This window comes from Phyllostomus discolor, chromosome 9, assembly GCF_004126475.2.
Source record: "Phyllostomus discolor isolate MPI-MPIP mPhyDis1 chromosome 9, mPhyDis1.pri.v3, whole genome shotgun sequence".
NCBI lineage: Eukaryota > Metazoa > Chordata > Mammalia > Chiroptera > Phyllostomidae > Phyllostomus > Phyllostomus discolor.
In genome coordinates this window covers 57,233,664-57,249,133 of record NC_040911.2, presented here as the reverse complement: position 1 = coordinate 57,249,133, position 15,470 = coordinate 57,233,664, and the positions used below count along the sequence as shown (strand labels likewise).

Genomic DNA, 15,470 nt, shown 5'->3' with positions numbered 1-15,470 from the left:
CCAGAGTGCACAAGACTGCAGCGGGTGGACCCTGAGCACACAAGTGGCAGCCGGTAGACCCTGGCCGAGAGGTGGCAACTGGCAGACCCAGTGAGGCAGTGATTGTGAAGCAAGGCACTGCACACAACCCAGGATCACAGCGCTGGGAAATAGAGCCTTGGGGCACTGATTGAAAACACCTGTGGGTGTTGAGGCTCAGGGAGAGACTCCCAGCCTCACAGGAGAGGTCGTTGAAAAGTCCCATGGGGTGCACAAGCCCACCCACACGAGAATTGGCACCAGAGGGGCCCAGTTTACTCAGGGGATGTGCTGGAAGGGGCTGAGGTCTGAGGGAGAGTGGAGCAAGCACCATTGTTCCCTCTTGAACCTGGCCCCCACATATAACATCTCGACCTAGCAACTGGGTGCCCCACCCTGGTTAACACCTAGGGCTCTGCCCCTCATACATAACAGGTGTGACCAGACCAAAGGCGGGGGAAAAGATAGCTAAAACAGAATTGAGAGCCTAGCAAGCAGTTTTTTTAAGCAACAGAGAGATAGCCAACCTATCAGATATACAGTTCAAAGCACTGGTGATCAGGATGCTCACAGAGTTGGTTGATTTTGGTCTCAAATTAGATGAAGAAACGAAGTCTACAATAAGTGAAATAAAGAAAAATGCACAGGGAATGAATAGTGATGGAATGAAAGCTGGGTCTCACATCAATGGAGTGGACCAGAAGGAAGAAGAAAACAATCAAAAAAGAATGAAGAAATAAGAATTCAAAAAAATGAGGAGAGGCTTAGGAACTTCCAGGACATTTTTAAATGATCCAGCATCCGAATTATAGGGGTACCAGAAGGAGAAGAGGAAGAGAAACCAGTGGAAAACTTATTTGAACAAATAATAAAGGAGAACTTCCCCATTCTGGCATTCAGGAAGCTAAGAGAATCCTAAAAAGTTGGACCCAAGGAGGAACACACCAAGGCACATCATAATTACATTAGCCAAGGTAAAAATGAAGGAGAGAATCCTAGAAGCAGCAAAAGATAAGGAGACAGTCACCTACCTAGGAGTTCCCATCACACAGTCAGCTGATTTCTCAAAAGAGACCTTACAGGCAAGAAGGGGCTGGAAAGAAGTATTCCAAGTCATGAAAGGCAAGGACTTACATCCCAGATTGCTCTATCCAGTAAATGGAAGGGCAGCTAAAGTGCTTCTCAGATAAGGTGAAGTAAAGGAGTTCATCATCACCAAGCCCTTATTATATGAAATGTTAAAGGGACTTATCTAAGAAAAAGAAGATAAAAAATATTAACAGTAAAATAACAAACTCACAACTATTAACAACTGAACCTAAAAAACAAAAACAAAAAGAAACTAAGCAAACAACTAGAACAGGAGCAGTACCACAGAAATGGAGATCACATGGAGGGTTAGGAACAGGGGAGTGGGAGGAGGAGAGAGGGGGAAAAGGTACAGAGAATAAGTAGCATAGATGGTAGGTAGAAAATAGGGGTAGGGCAACAGTAGTATGGGAAATGTAGAAGCTAAAGAACTTATGACACATGGACATGAACTAAAGGAGGGGAATGTGGGTGGGAGAGGGTGTGCAGGGTGGAGGGGAATGAAGGTGGTGTTGGGACAACTGTAATAACATAATCAATCAAATATATTTAAAAAAGAATGAGGAGAGCTTAAGAATCCTTCGGGAAATATGACATGTAACAACATCTGCTCCATATCATGGGAATAACAGAAAGAGAAGAGAGTGAGCAAAGGATTGAGAGCCTATTTGAAGAAATAGTGATTGAAAACTTCTTTACTCTGGTGAAAAAGAAAATAAAAGACATGCAAGTCCAGGAAGAACAGAGAATCCCCAAAAAGATGAACCCAAAGAGGTCCACACCAAGACACATCATAATAAAAATGGCAAAGCTTAAATATAAGATGAGATCCTGAAAGCTACAAGAGAAAAGCAGGTAGTTATCTACAAGGGACCTCCAATCAGATTGTCATCTGATTTGTCAACAGAAACATTTCAGGCCAGAAGAGATTGGCATGAAATATTCAAGGTAATGAAAAGCAAAGATCTATGACCAAAGCTACTTTACCCAATAAGGTTATCATTAAAATTGAAGGTGAAATAACAAGCTTCTCAGACAAGAAAAAGCTAAAAGTCTGTTAAAACCAAACCATTGCTGCAACAAAATGTTCAAGAGCTTGCTTTAGAAAGAAGAAAAAGAAAACAAAGGAAAATAGTTTAAAAATAAAATGAGATAAATATGTATCTATCAATTATCACCTTAAATGTAAATAGCTTAAATGCTACAAAAAACCCAATAACAAACAAACTAGGGTAGCTGAATGGATAAGAAAATAAGACCCATATATATGCTGTATCCAAGAGATGCACCTCAGATCAAAAGGTACACACAGACTAACAGTAAAGAGGTGAAAAACAAATAAAATATAGAACAACCATCACTCAGTATCATCAGAAATTGTGTTGAATGGAAGTCTGACAACTATGGAATAAAAACCCCCACACCCATCCAGACTGGTAAGAGGGGCACAGGCTGGTTCCACACCCATGTGGACAAAAAATTCAGGAGGAGTATCTTGAGAGTGAGGAGTCCCAGACTCACACCAGGCCCACCAGCCCAGGATTTGAGTGCCAGGAAATAAGTTCTCACAGCTTTTGTCTGCAAAACCCAGCAGGGATTGAGTTTGTGGAGGAGGCTGCTCAAGTCCTAAGCAGTTCCTCTTGGGGAACCCAAATACAGATTCACTTACTCAGACTCACTTCATCTGAGCTCCAGCACCAGAATGGCAGTTTGAAGGGTTCCAGTGGTATACAGGAAGAGACTGAAATGGTTGGCATTGGGATGAGCAGAGGTTATTGCTCCTTTGTTGAGTCCTCCCCCTACAAAGCTGGTAGGCTGGTGCTATATCTGAGACTCCATTAACCTGCCTAACACTGTGTGACCCACCTTGGAGATCAACAGAGGCTTTACCCCACCCAACTTATGGGCCACCCAAGCTGCTTTTCTATAATAATTGCTGGTCCTATCAAACAAGCAACATCTGACTTCAGTGAGTCTTAGCAGCAGCTAGAGTAGAATTGCAGTTTGGCTTTGCCTGGGAATCTCCAAGCCCAGTACACGTAGCAGCCATCTCAGATTGCTTTACAACTCAGGCAGAGTGACCCATGCAAAACACAGGAAGTGGCTGACCTTGCCCTGCACAACATAGGAAACACCAGGGCCAACCCACACACTGGATAGCTACACACCATGTCAGAGAATCACCACCCTCCCCATGCATAGCTGATTCTCCACAGAGGGCAGAGGATGGAGGTCAGTGGTCATAGCCAGTCCTTGCAGGTGACTGTCCTGGGTAAATCCCTCCCATTGATCTGAAAATAGCAATCAAGTCTCAACTACAAGAGGAAGGTGTACTCAGCTCACACAGAGGGCACACCTAGAATACCCAGCTTGGGTGATAGGGGAGGCAGTGTCACTGGACCCTACAGACCTACTACATTAGGCCACACTAAGAAGACATATAGTCAAAGCAGCTCTACCTAATACATAGAGACAAATGCAGGAGGTGGCCAAAATGAGAAGACAAAGAAACATGGCCTGAATGAAAGAACAGATCAAAACTACTGAAAAAGAACTAAACAAAATGGAGACAAGCAATCTATCAGATGCAGAGTTCAAAACAATGGTTATAAGGATGCTCAAGGAACTTAGTAAGGATCTCAGCAGCATAAAAAAAAGACTCAGAAATGAAGGATACAGTAATTGAAATAAAGAACAATTTACAGGGAAACAACAGTAGAATTGATGATGTAGAGAACCCAATAAATGATTTGGAACATAAGGAAGCAAAAATCAACTAATCAGAACAAGAAAAAAAAATTTAAAAAATGAGGGTAGTAACAAATAGCCAATGAGACAACTTGAAGAGGTCCAACATTCACCTCATAGGGGTGCCAGAAGGAGAAGAGAAAGAGCAAGAAATTGGAAATCTATTTCAAAAAATTATAAAAGAAAATTTTCCTAATTTGATTAAGGATATAGACAAGCAAATCCAGGGAACACAGAGAGTCCCAATTATGATGGATGCAAACAGGCTCACTCCAAGACACAACACTATTAAAAGGCCAAAGATTAAAGAGAAAGAGAGACTCTTAAAAGCAAGAGAAAAGAGTTAGTTACCAGAAGGTTGCCAGGTGGGATGTGGGTGGGGGTGAATGGGTGAAGAGGTGAGGGTATTAAGACGTACAAATAGGTAGTTACAGAATAGCCATGGGGATGCAAAATATAGGTAATGGAGTAGCCAAAGAATTTATATGCATGACCTATAGACATGAACAATGGTGGGGGGATTGCCTGAGGGAGCAGAGGGCGCTGGGTGGAGGGGGCCAAAGGGGGAAAAATCAAGACAATTGTAATAGCGTAATCAATAAGATATAATTTAAAAAAGAAATACTAAATTATGGTAACTAAGGAAACAAATAAAACAAGAGTATGTGAAAATTACAAAAAATGAAAGTAAAGGGATGAAAATAGATATTTTATGCAAATGTAAAGAAGCTGAGGTAGCTATACTCGTATCTGACAAAACAGACCTTAAAACCAAAGCTAGGGTTTTTTCTGCCATTCTTGAATATTGGGAAGGTCCAGAGCTAAGTATAATTGCCACCTCGATGACAGCCCTTGCTGTGGAACCCCAGGTGCCCTCGTTGGATCTAAACCAATGATGCTGGGTTCTTCCACATCTCCAAAACCAGGGCTTAATGCCCAGTTCTTACCTCGATTTTTAATGAGGGATTTGCCAGCTCCAGTGACTCTACAACCTCCATCAATTAGTGGCCCTTCAATAGGAGTAATGGAAATGAAATTACCTTTACTTGCAGGTGGGTCACCAGCACAACCAGACATACCAGCTCATAAAGATAAAAGTGGAGCTCCACCAATTAGAAGTATATATGATGACATTTCCAGCCCAGGACTTGGATCAACACCTTTAACTTCAAGAAGACAGCCAAACATCCAGTAATGCAGTGTCCTCTAGTTGGGGTTAGGACAAAGACTCCTAGAATAGGGCAAAGTATGTTTTGTCCAGCAAACATTGGTCAACCATGAAAGACAACATTATCTCCTGCTTGTTTGGATACTTTTTATACCCAAGAAGATTCTCTGACTTCTGATGATCACCTTGATGACACCTGAGTAACTGTGTTCAGGTTTCCTCAAGCATCTGCTTCCTATACATTAGTACCATTTGCACAATATGGGAATACCTTAAAACATGTGATGTCTAACACAGTAAATTGGATGCATATCCATTATCAATCTAAATTGCAGGCCCAGAAAGCCTTAAGCAAAGATGGGAGGATTTTTGGAGAATCCACCATGCTTGGTGTAAAACCATGTACGGATAAAAGTGTTATGGAAAAGCAGTGACAGGTGTGCTTTAACATCTTCAACTCTAGCCTTTACACAACCAATCAAAACTTTAGGTACATCAGCCCAACCTGAAAGTACTGCTAGGATTTCTACCATGAGACCTCTTGCTACAATGTACAAGGCTTCTACTAATGACTATCAGGTAATTTCTGACAGACAGATGCCAAAAGAAGGTGAAAGTATTGTATCCAAAGCAACAGAGTACATGTTTGGCTGGTAGTACAGTAAGAGCTAAGAACTCAATCAACAACAAAGGAGCAGGCTGCTATACTAAAACAGCATAGCACTGACAGGAGTCCTTCAGTTAGTTATATAACCACTCTTGGCCATATTTGATAGCTATCTCATACTTTTAGAAGACTTTTTTTTTCTCCAAGGACACAGTATATTTGTAGCTCGTACTTTATTTTTTTTTTCATTTTAATTGTTGTTCAAGTACATTCCTTTTACTCCTATCCTCACACTTTAAAAGAAGCTTGAGATGTTTTAAAGGAACAAAAAATCCCTTTAGGATTTTGTGCTTTCTATGGTAATGCATGCTTAAGCATAAAAAACTCAGCATTGATAACTGTACATTACATAATTGAGTTTTCAGTGAGGCTTTGTAGTGTTCATGAGTTGAAGGGGTGAATTTTGTGAAGGGCAATTTTTCACCTACTTCTAACAAGACACAAAGATTACAGTTAACAATTTGAAGTGTGGCCTTTTAATTTAGATAGTATTTAATATTGTAATTATTCTTGTTTGCATATGTTTTGTCATGGATTGTCATCTTTCAGTATACTTAAAACCAAAACAGTCTTTTAAAAAGCCTACTAAACTTCTTGATAATAAACTTTGCCAATTATTAAAAAAAAACAGGCTATAGTAAATGACACAAAAGGACACTACATAATGATAAAGGAAAAATTTCATCAAGAGGATATAACCCTAGTAAACATTTATGTACCCAACACAGGAGTGCCTAAATATGTAAAGCAAATCATGATGGACATAAAAGGAGAGATCAACCAGTCACAGTAGGGGATTTTAACACTACACTGATGTCAATGGATAGATCTTCCAGACAGAAAATCAACAAGGAGACAACAGCCTTAAATGACACACTAGATCAAATGGATTTAATTGATATCTTCAGAGAATTTCACCCAAAAATGCAGCAGGAGATACATACTTTTCAAGTACACATGAAATGTTTTCTATGACAGGCCACATGTTAAGGACAAGTTTCATTAAATATGAGAAGATTGAAATCTTATCAAGCATCTCTTCTGACCACAGTGCTATGAAACAATGCTATGATCTATTGCTCAATAGATCCACAATGACATCAAAGAAGAAATCAAAAGATATCTTGAAACAAGTAAAAATGAGAACATAACAATCCAAAATGTGTGGAACACAGGTAAAGCAACCCTAAGAAGGTGATTCATAGCATTACAGGCCTATTTGAAAAAAAAAAAAACAAAAACAGGATAAAGCTCAAACAAACAATCTAACTTTACACATAAAAGAACTTGAAAAATAACAACAAAGCCTAAAGTGAATAGAATGAGAGAAATAATAAAGTTTGTAGCAGAAATAAGCACAATACAGTCTAAAAAATGATACAAAAGATCAATGAATCCGACAGCTGGTTCATTGAAAAGATAAACAAGATTGACAAACCTTTAACCAGACTCATCAAGAAAAAATACAGAGGACCCAAATAAATAAAATCAGAAATGACAGAAGTAACAATTGACACTAAAGAAATACAAAGGATTATAAGAAAATAGTACAAACAACCGCATGCCAACCAGTCGTATACCTAATCAAAATGGATAAATTTACAGAAACTGATGTTCCAAAGGCAAATCAGGAAGAATCAGAGCATCTCAATAGACAGGTTACACCCAGTGAAATTGAAGTAGTAATTAAAAAACTGCCAACAAACAAAAGCCCTGGACCAGATGTCTTCACAGGTGAATTTTACTAAACATTCCAGAAAGAACTAACACCTCTACTTCTCAAACTATTTCAAAAAATTCAAGATGGGGGAAGCTCCAAAGCACATTCTAGAGGCCAGCATTATAATTCCAAAACCAGATAATGACACTACAAAAAGAAAAGAAAATTATAAGCTAATATCCCTGATGAACATAGATGCTAAAACTCTGAACAAAATATTAGGAAAATTAATACAGCAATATGCCAAAAAGATCATACACCATGATTAAGTCAGACTTATCACAGGAATGAAAGTTTGGCACAGTATTCACCAATCAATAAATGTGATTTGCCACATAAGTAAAATGATGGATAAAAACCACAGGATCATATCAATAGCTTCAGAAAAACCACTGAATAAAACCCAGCACCCATTTACGATAAAAACCCTTAGCAAAGTGGAAATAGAGGGAACATACCCAAACATAATAAAGGCCATATATGACAAACTCACTGCCAGCATCATAATCAATGGGAAAAATATAAAAGTGTTCACTTTAAATAAGGAGCAAGACAGGGATGTCTGCTTTCCCTTTCTTATTCTACATAGGACTGAAAGTCTTAGCCACGACAAAGAGGCTAGAAATAAAAGGCATCCAAATTGGAAAAGATTAAGTAAACCTGTTTTTATTACCAGGTGACATGATACTGTGCATAAAGAACTCCAAAGATTCTTCCAAGAAACTACTAGAAATGATAAATGAATTCAGCAAAATATCAGGTTACAAAAGGAATATCCAGAAGTCAGTTGCATTTTTTAAATTTTATTTTAATCATTGTTCAAGTACAGTTTTCTCCCTTTTACTCCCATTCCAGCCCACCCACCCAACCCTCCCCACTTCCCTCCCATTACCACCCTCCCCCTAGCTTTTGTCCATGTGTCCCTTAAATTTGTTCCCGTAAACCCTTCCCATTTTCCCCTGAAATTCCCTCCTCTCTCCCCTCTGGTCACTGTCATTCTGTCCTCTATTTCAGTGTCTTTGGTTATATTTTGCTTGTTTCTTTGTTTTGTTGTTTAGGTTCCTGTTAAAGGTGAGATCATATGGTATTTGTCTTTCACTGCCTGGCTTGTTTCGCTTAGCATAATGCTTTCCAGCTCCATCCAAGCTGTTGCAAAGGGTAGGAGCTCCTCCTTTCTTTCTGCTGCATAGAATTCCATTGTGTAAATGTACCATAGTTTTTTGATCCATTCATTTACTGATGGGCATCTTGGTTGCTTCTAGCACTTAGCTATTGTAAATTGTGCTGCTATGAACATAGGGGTGTAAAGGTTCTTTTGTATTGGTGTTTTGGTGTTCTTAGGATAGAGTCCCAGCAGCGGAATTGCAGCGTCAAAAGGCAGATCCATTTTTAGTTTTCTGAGGAAGTTCCATATTGCTTTCCATAGTGGTTGTACCAGTCTGCAGTCCCACCAACAGTGCACTAGGGTCCCTTTTTCTCCACAACCTCTCCAACACTTGTTGTTTGTTGCTTTGTTTATGATGGCCATTCAGTCAGTTGCATTTTGATATGCCAATGATGAACTATCAGAAGGGAAAATTAAGAAAATATTCTTATTAACAGTTTCTTCAAAAATGTTGCGCGTGGGTCACCGGCCAGCAGTGACCACGGAACGCTGTGGATGGCTCGCAGAAAAACACGCGAGAAAAAACACAAACATGCACAGAGACAAACCAGTTTCTGTGGGGAAGTAGGGACGAAATGGCCACCCCCCCTAGTGGGGGGGGCGCTGATTTACAGTCCATACCTGCTTTTATTGGGCTCATTTTGCATAATAATTCAGGTAAAGTACAGTACTTATCAGGGGGAAGTAAGGAACTATAGAAAACAAGGAACTCTGCCGGTCTATTTTGGGTCAGGGTCAAAGAGCTGTAAGACTTTGAGGAACAAACTTCCTCCTTGGACCCCTCTCATTCAACTGAGAGCATTCTAAACAAAGAAGGTTTCACAGTAATTTATATGTTCTTTCTTAGGCCTGATCACCCAGGGAATCTGCCCTTTTCAGCACAGAGCTGTACCACCCTGTCATTGTTTCAGGCTTAGCACGGGAACTAAGGCAATAAGGAGATTTTTCTCAGGCTATGTCAAAGCCGAGGAGCGAGGGTCCGTCACCCTCTTTTGCTGAAGCCCCCCAAGTCCTTCTTTTGGCGGGCCTCCCAAAGTGATCGTGCCTGGCTTAGGTCGTTCCCCCCCATGGGGAATCTTACCCGTCTTTGTCTAACCAACCAAGCTTTTTGGGGTTCAGTTATGAATAAAGCAGCATTCCTGCCAGGGAGACAAGCTTTTGTCTCCTTGCTGGCTTACGGTTCCAAGGGCGTTCCCTTAGCCTTAGCCTAGGCGGGGGTTTCAGCTTCTGATACCAGTCAGGGTGGTTCCCAACACAAAAAGAATAAAATACCTACTAATAAGTCTAACCAAGGTGGTAAAAAACCTGTACTCAGAAAATTGTAAGACACGCACCTGTAAGTGGAACCTAATCAACAAAACAAACAAGCAAGCAAAATATAACCAGAGACATTGAAATAAAGAACAAACTGACAGTAACCAGAAGAGAGGGGGGATAGGCATAATGGGGAAAAATAGGCAGAGGGCCATCCAGGAACATGTATAAAGGACACATGGGTAAAATTGAAGAGGGTAGTAGGTTCAAGGGTGGGAGGCCAGGAAGGGTGGGGTGGCAGGGCATGGTGGGGTAAAAATGGAGACAACTGTACTTGAATAACAATAAAAAAATATGAATTAGGGGATCTAAGATGGCGTCGGAGTAGGAAGGAGCAGATTTGGCTTTCCTCTGCTCAGGGGAGAAAATCCTGACCAATCTATGGAGTAGAAAGGCAAGCAACCAACATATTTCAGCATTTTTGAAAACAGAGGACCAAGGATTGTGGCAGAACCGAAAGAACAAAGAACAGATCCTAAGGGGAGTGCTACAACAAGGTAAGGTCCCAGGACAAGTGTGTGGTCCTGGGGCTGCAGCCCCAGGCCCGGGGGCCGTGGCTGTGTTTACCATAGGGTTAGTGGGAGAGAGCCAGATCAACTGCTCCCTCCCCAGCCGAGCAAGGTCTGAGCGGCTCTGGGAGGAATCCAGGTGCTGGCAAACACACCGGGGTGGTGAGCAGCAGAGACGGTGCCCTAGAGGCGGTGGACACCAGAGCTGAGTCGTGCAGTGGACCCGGACTCCCGCGGTCACCGGTCTGGCTGGAGCTTTGGTGGTGAGAGAAGCCAGGCCACTGTGGGGAGCGGCGGGCTCGATCGGGAGGAATTTCTCAAGAGGAAGGAGTGAATAGACACAGACACTGTTTGGGGAATTCTCCTAAAGTGATTAGTGGCTCTAGCCTGTCTGCTTCCCAGCTGTGAGAGCGCGGGCGCGATGGCTGCGCCAGCACCGGTAGCACCGGCGGCAGACGGTCGGGGCCCGCAGCGGATGGCCGCGCCCACGGCTGACGGGCCGAGCCCGCTCGCAGGAGCACTGGCGAAGGGGAGGTGCCTGCAAGGAGAGCATCCCCGCGCAGCAACCCACAGCAGTAACCCTGGGGAAAGACCTGATTCCCACACCCAGGGCCCAAAGCTGAGGAGCCAGTGCGAACTCCACTGGCCAAGGAAGAAAAGCCAAACAAATCATCCTTCAGTCTGCCTCATCCAGCGAGAGCAGAAAAACCGGTTTGGCCACTTTGAAACCAAGAGACTTTTTAATTTGATTCTATTTTTTTAACAATTTTTAATTTTTTAAGTTTTATTGTTTTTATTCTCTTTTGATTTCTTTTTCCTCTCTTACCTGATTTCTTGCTTTATTCCTTCCTCCTTCCTGTCCTCCAATTTTATCTCTTCTTCCTGCCTTCGTCTGCCTTTTCTATTTTTTACTTTCTTAAATTTTTTCCTAAATACCTACAAGTGTGACAAAATCCTGGATCGGTGAAAAGACCAAAGTTGAACCCAAAGAAGGGGCATCACAACAGCTGGGACAGTGAGATAAATGTCACTCTGCTATTACAGAGAACCTGCAAGTTATTGCATATTTGTATTATTATTATTTGTCCAGTGTTCCTACATCTTTTTTTTTCTTTTTCTTTTCTTCTTTTTTTTAAAACAGTATTTGTATATCCCTCTTATTTTTGTATAGCCTGCTTTGCTAGGCTGGTTTTATTGTATGACCTGACAGCTTTGCCCTGATATCTCTTTCTATACTGTATTACTAATCTACTGTCCATTAACTCACCTGTGGCCCATCAGCACACTACTAGATGTACTGTACTCCCTATCCATGTTATCTAGATCTCATAGACTCTGCCATACAAATGTTGCCATAATATTATTGTAAATAACTGCTGTTCCATACAATTGTAATTACTTCACAACACCCTCCCCCCAGATCTTAGCCCATTTCAAAGTTTCCTGAATGCTATTACTGTAGTGGTTAACTCTATTCTCTCACAAACTACACCTATTTACTATCCTTTACTCTCACCTTACCCCAGAATCTGACTGCCCACAACCTCTCCGCTTTATAGATCTAACTCACAATCCTTCCTCCCCCAACAAGAGTCTTATCTTCTTTCCATCCTTTCTAAAAATCAGCTAGCTGGGTGGAAGACCACGGTTAACACTATATATAGTGAAAGGATCTCCTATGTTTTCCCTACTTGCTACTATTGTAAATAGCATAGAATTCTCTGTTGCTGTCTTAAACCATTTTGCCTTCCCCCTCCAACTGATGACAAAAAAGAATAGGTGGAGGAGGTGAACACCAGGATACCCACTGGAAGAGGAAACCCAACAACAAAGGAACCACTAACAGATAGCAGCAGAAGAAGGTGAAGGAGGGAGTAGTAACCACACAAACCTCAATCCAGGACTTATCTGGAAATACAACTAAACAGTAGAGACAGTACCCAATACAAACAACTGAACAAGATTTCTTTAAACCTTGTACACACAAAAGATCCAGCTTCACACAACCTGCCCTCACCAGCACAGCAAAATACAGAAGGTGGTGGACAGAGTGACCCACATTTAACCAGCTGGCTGGAAGGAACCACCAAAGAAAGACTCAACAACAATCAAAACCAAAAGGCAAACACAAAGCCAACTTAAACGACAGCCCAAGACCAGTGAACTTGGGAGATCAAGGAAACAGCACCACTGAAACTGACTGCTATTCTACTAAAGAAGTTCACATCATAAACCCAGGGAGCCAGAACAGATCAATATAAGAAGCTGAGACGAACAAGAAGAGTCCCACAAACAATGGGAAGACAAAGAAATAATCCCCAAATGAAAGGAAAGGAGGAAGCCTCAAAAAGAATGCTGAATGAAACAGAGGCAATTCAACTATCAGATATTGAATTCAAAGCAGTGATTGTCAGGAAGCTCAATGAGCTCACAATGAGCTATGAGAAACTACAGGGAAGCTACAATGAACTCAATGAAAACTACATCAGCATAAAAAAGGAAATAGAAACTCTCAACAAGGGCCAAGAGGAAATGAAGAATACAATTTCTGAACTGAAGAACACAGTAGAAGGAATGAAAAGCAGGATCGATGAAGCAGAAGATCAGATCAGCGAGCTAGAGGACAAAATAGAAGAAAACACCCAGAAAGAGCAAGAAAAGGAAAAGAGGCTCAGAAAAAATGAAGAGGGATTAAGAGAAATGCAAGACAATATGAAACGTAATAATATCCGCATAATAGGGATACCAGAAGGAGAAGAAGAAGAACAAGGGATAGAAAACCTAGTAGAACAAGTGATGATGGAAAACTTCCCTAATTTGATGAGACAAAAAGTCACACAAATACAGGAAACACAGAGAGTCCCAATCAAGAGGAACCCAAAGAGGCCCACCTCAAGACACATAGTAATTAAAATGGCAAAATTTCAAGACAAAGGGAGAATCTTAAAGGCAGCAAGGGAGAAAAAGGAAGTAACATACAAGGGGGCCCCAATAAGGCTAACAGCTGACTTCTCAATGGAAACACTCCAAGCCAGAAGAGAATGGCAAGAAATAATCCAAGTAATGAGAACCAGAGGCCTGCAACCACGACTACTTTACCCAGCAAGGCTCTCAATTAAGATAGAAGGCCAAATAAGAAGCTTCTCAGACAAAAGAAGTCTAAAAGAATACACCTCCACTAAACCAGCTCTGCAAGAGATGCTGAAGGGACTGCTGTAAGGAAAGAAAGGAAAAGAGAGAGTCAGAGAGGATCACACGTACATAAAAGGCAATGAATAAGTACCTATCAATAATAACCTTAAACGTAAATGGATTAAACGCTCCAATCAAAAGACATAGAATAGCTGATTGGATAAGGAAACATGACCCACATATCTGCTGTCTACAAGAGACCCACCTCAGGATAAAAGATCTGCACAGGTTGAAAGTGAAGGGCTGGAAACAAATTTTCCAAGCAAATGGACTGGAAAAAAAAAGCCAGGGTAGCAATATTCATATCTGACAAAATAGACTTCCAAACAAGGTCCATAAAGAGAGACCCAGAAGGTCACTTCATAATACTCAAGGGAAGAATTCACCAAGAAGACATAAATATTGTAAATATATATGCACCCAACATAGGAGCACCCAAATACATAAAGAAAATCTTAGAGGACTTCAAGAAAGATATGGACAGCAACACAATTATTGTGGGGGATTTTAACACCCCTCTATCAAAAATGGACAGATCTTCCAAACAAAATATCAACAAAGGTATTGAGGCATTGAACAATACACTAGATGAACTGGGCTTTACCGATATTTACAGAACACTCCATCCCAAAGAAACTAAATACACATTTTTTTCAAATGTACATGGAACATTTTCAAAGGTTGACCACATGATAGGACACAAAACAAGGCTCGACAATTTCAAAAAAAATTGAAATCATATCAAGCAGTTTCTCGGATCACAAGGGACTGAAACTAGAAACCAACCCCAAGGAAAAATACCCAAAACACTCAAATTCATGGAGATTAAACAGCATGCTATTAAACAATGAATGGGTGAAGAATGATATTAGGGAAGAAATCAAACGGTTTTTGGAAACAAATGAAAACAAACACACAACAACCCAAAACTTATGGGACACAGCCAAGGCAGTCCTGAGAGGGAAGATCATAGTGATACAGGCCCACCTAAAAAAGTTAGAAACATTTCAAACAAACAACCTAACCCTACGTCTACAAGAACTTGAGGAACAACAACAAAGACAGCCCAGAGCAAGCAGAAGGAAGGAAATAACCAAGATCAGAGCAGAATTAAATGACATAGAGACTAAAAGCACAATTCTAAAGATCAATGAATCCAAGAGTTGGTTCTTTGAAAAGATAAACAAAATCGACAAGCCTTTAAGCAGACTCATCAAGAAAAAAAGAGAGAAAACCCAAATAAACACAATCAGAAATGAAAGAGGAGAGATTACAACAGATACCACAGAAATACAAAGGATTGTAACAAATTACTACAAAGAGCTGTATGCCAAGAAATTTGAAAACCTAGATGAAATGGACAAATTTCTAGAAAAATATAACCTCCCAAAACTCAATAAAATGGAAGCAGAAAGCCTGAACAAACCAATAACAGCAAAAGAAATTGAAGCAGTAATAAAAAAACTCCCAACACACAAAAGCCCTGGACCAGATGGTTTCACAGGAGAGTTCTACAAAGCATTTAAGGAAGAACTAACACCTATCCTTCACAGACTATTTCAAAAAATCCATAAAGATGGAAGACTCCCAAACTCTTTTTATGAGGCCAACATCATCTTAATTCCAAAACCAGATAAAGACACAACAAAGAAAGAAAACTACAGGCCAATATCGCTGATGAACATTGACGCTAAAATCCTCAACAAGATACTGGCAAACCGCATCCAACAGTACATTAAGAAGATCATACACCATGACCAAGTGGGATTCATTCCAGGTATGCAAGGATGGTACAATATTCGCCAATCAGTAAATGTAATACATCACAGAAACAAAAGCAAAGACAAAAACCACATGATCATATCAATAGATGCAGAAAA

General features: G+C 40.6%; 1 pseudogene; it reads left to right on the top strand.

Moving 5' to 3' along the window:
* Positions 1-4,697: 4,697 nt before the first annotated feature.
* On the top strand, positions 4,698-5,804 carry LOC114506973 (annotated as a pseudogene).
* The last annotated feature ends 9,666 nt before the right edge of the window (positions 5,805-15,470 follow it).